Source organism: Giraffa tippelskirchi, chromosome 2 (genome assembly GCF_054371585.1).
Source record: "Giraffa tippelskirchi isolate mGirTip1 chromosome 2, T2T-mGirTip1v1.2.pri, whole genome shotgun sequence".
NCBI classification, from domain to species: domain Eukaryota; kingdom Metazoa; phylum Chordata; class Mammalia; order Artiodactyla; family Giraffidae; genus Giraffa; species Giraffa tippelskirchi.
The window spans coordinates 113,993,827-113,996,486 of record NC_137276.1 but is presented as its reverse complement, the minus strand read 5'-3'; the positions used below and the strand labels follow the sequence as shown (position 1 = coordinate 113,996,486).

At 45.1% G+C, this 2,660-nt stretch overlaps 1 long non-coding RNA gene across 2 annotated transcripts; it reads right to left on the bottom strand.

Moving 5' to 3' along the window:
- Window positions 1-785: 785 nt before the first annotated feature.
- On the bottom strand, window positions 786-2,431 carry LOC145538351 (uncharacterized). Of its 2 annotated transcripts, none has more exons than XR_014076787.1 (3): window positions 2,024-2,431; window positions 1,427-1,780; window positions 786-1,111 (listed from the first exon to the last, which is right to left on the bottom strand). It is a non-coding gene; the product is annotated as an uncharacterized LOC145538351 (long non-coding RNA). The 2 variants fall into 2 exon arrangements; XR_014076788.1 differs by having other exon boundaries at window positions 2,157-2,431.
- Window positions 2,432-2,660: the final 229 nt, after the last annotated feature.

The window sequence follows — 2,660 nt, the reverse complement described above, 5'->3', positions numbered from 1 at the left end:
AACAGGAACTGGGTAGTGAAGGGCATGCTCTGTATTTGATGAGGATAACATAGGGAGCTTAAGAGCAGCTTGTTATTAGTTGTGGCTCTTTTGAATTTTTCCACTGGAAACTGGGATGCTGACATTTTAATATATTGAGGTTTGGTCACCTAGAGTTGACCAGACAAGATGCATCCCATCCCTGGGCCAGAGAGGCACAGGGAAAGGATGTTTATGTTGAGGGATCCCCTTGCATGAAGTTGGGGTTTGGTGGGTTTTCTTTTTGGACACTGAAGTTGCTCTTGGAAGTATCAGAAATTAGATTTTAATAACAGAACCAGAAGAAGAAAATGCAAAATTTAAGAAAAGCCTTGTTCTTCTTAGCCATTACTATCTTTGTGGTCCTTGCCCTTAGATCATAGACTTGAACTGATAGCCTTTACTCCAGGCAATGCAAAATATTTTAATATGTAGATAGAAAGACATTTGGGTCCTAAAGTGGACACAATCTACCGGAATCAGAACATCCTCTGAGGTAGCTGGATGCTGGGGGTTTTGCACGTGTTTCCTTTTTATTTGCTACTTCTTTGAATCCAGTCACTTTCAGGGAGCTTTGAAAAACTGTTTCTGCTCTATTTCATTTTAGAAATAGCTAAACACCAACTGATGGAGATGTTACACTGGTTAATTTTACACTAGCTCTGGGCTTTCCTCTATCCAAATTACACATTTGTTGATAGCTATGTCTATAATTTTCACTGAAAATGAAAAGATCACTTAAGCAAATTGATAGGCAGGGGACTATGTACCTTTGATTACATTTACAGTGTATTTCTGATTTGGATATTTTTGTAAAGTTTTGTTATTTTATTTCCATTGTAACTGTTGGCAAGAGATCTGTCACAAAACCTTTCCTGAGATGTGAATCTCAAATCAGCCATGTTAAATCAGAAATATTGGAATAGTCTAATTTTTTAGTGCTGGGAAAAGGTATTTGGGGATTTTCTGTGCTTATTTGCCCTGAGAATTTCTGTGATTCTTGGTGACCAGAGTCACACCTTTGTCCCACATGGATGGCTGTATGGATAGGTGTGCCCATTCTGTCGCATCTTCTAGTTGGTAGGCAGTCATCCTGGTATAAACACACACATTTAAGCCATGAGGTCACATGCTTGGCATTAGGCTAATTCTGTTGCCATGAATCATGCCAGTGATAGAAATGCTGAGGTGGTACAAGCAGGCCACCCATATGGGCAGGGCTTGCAGTGGATCGGACCCCTCACCCAGGGGCCCCTGTGATCTGGTGACATACATTCATGCTAGTTTGGGAACCTTCACTGTATCAATGAGCCCAGTGTCAGCTAGTTTCTGAGTTAACTCACAATATTATGATACCCAAACTTGGAAGAGGTTTACAGGGGACAGATCAGTTGATGGTGATTCTTACCGAATGTACCAAGCCCTACCCAGTTTCAGAGTCCTTGGGAAGCTTGTTCTCATTCTTTGTGGTTGATGTTTGTGTAAAGGGATCTGCAAGGTCCTTCACATGGGTCTTTACATCATCCCTCTGAGCTTCAAATGCTGACAGTGCCAGCTTGATCCTGGGCTCTCACCTGGCTGTCTAGCCCAGGCTGCTGCACTACCCCCAACTCCCAGCATTAAAATATGGTCTGTGACTTTCTCCCCCTCCCCATCCCTGCTGTCACATGCTTGTCTGATGGAGTCCATGGGCCACCAAAGCCTTGCTCGTTTACACAGGTGTGCCAACCACAGCTCTCTGCCTTGATCTTCACTCAGAGTCCTGTTGAAATGAAAGACAATCAAGGAGAGATATAATTTGTAAACTGCAACAACTCATTTACAAACATCAACATTTTAATTTTACTGGTGCCAGATTACCCTCCCCTGCAAAATAGCCTACAAATAGCCCCACCACACCAGTAAAGGACTGACGCTGTCCTTCTGTGTCCATCTTCCCTTTGCAGAGGAAGAGATTCACCAGGGATGTGGCCACAGAGCATAAAGACTGTGCTTCCCAGCCTACCTGGTGTGGCCATGTGGCTACTGACTCATGAACTGAAGTTGTGTGTGCATCTGCCTGGTCATTCTCCAGGAGAAAGTAGATTGGGGTCTTCTTCCTGTTACCTGGAGTGCAGCCAAGTAGACAAGAGAAATACCTGGGTGTTGGCAGGTGACCAGGCAGAAGAGCGGGGTTATGCCGTGAGCATCTGTCTGTTCTTGCAGACCCGGAGGGTGGGGATCACAGTTCATCTCATGTTCTCATGCCTGCCTTTCCCTGGCAGCAAGACACAGCCATGCTCAGCCTTCCAGGATGTGCACCTCTCCTCTGAAGCCCCTGAAGCTGGTGGAGATGCAGGTATGGGGAACAGATTCCCCATACAGGTATGGGGGCTTGAGATGCAGTGAGTCTCTTACTATTTGGATTAGTGTGGACAATTCTTTGAAAAGTCAAAGTGTTAGTCGCTCAAGTGTGTCTGACTCTTTGTGATGTCATGGACTGTGGCCCGCCATGCTCCTCTGTCCATGGAATTCTCCAGGCAAGAATACTGGAGTGGGTAGCCATTCCCTTCTCCAGGGGATCTTGCCAACTCCCAACTGAGGGATCGAACCCAGGTCTCCTGCATTGCAGGAAGATTCTTTACTGTCTGAGCCCCTAGGGA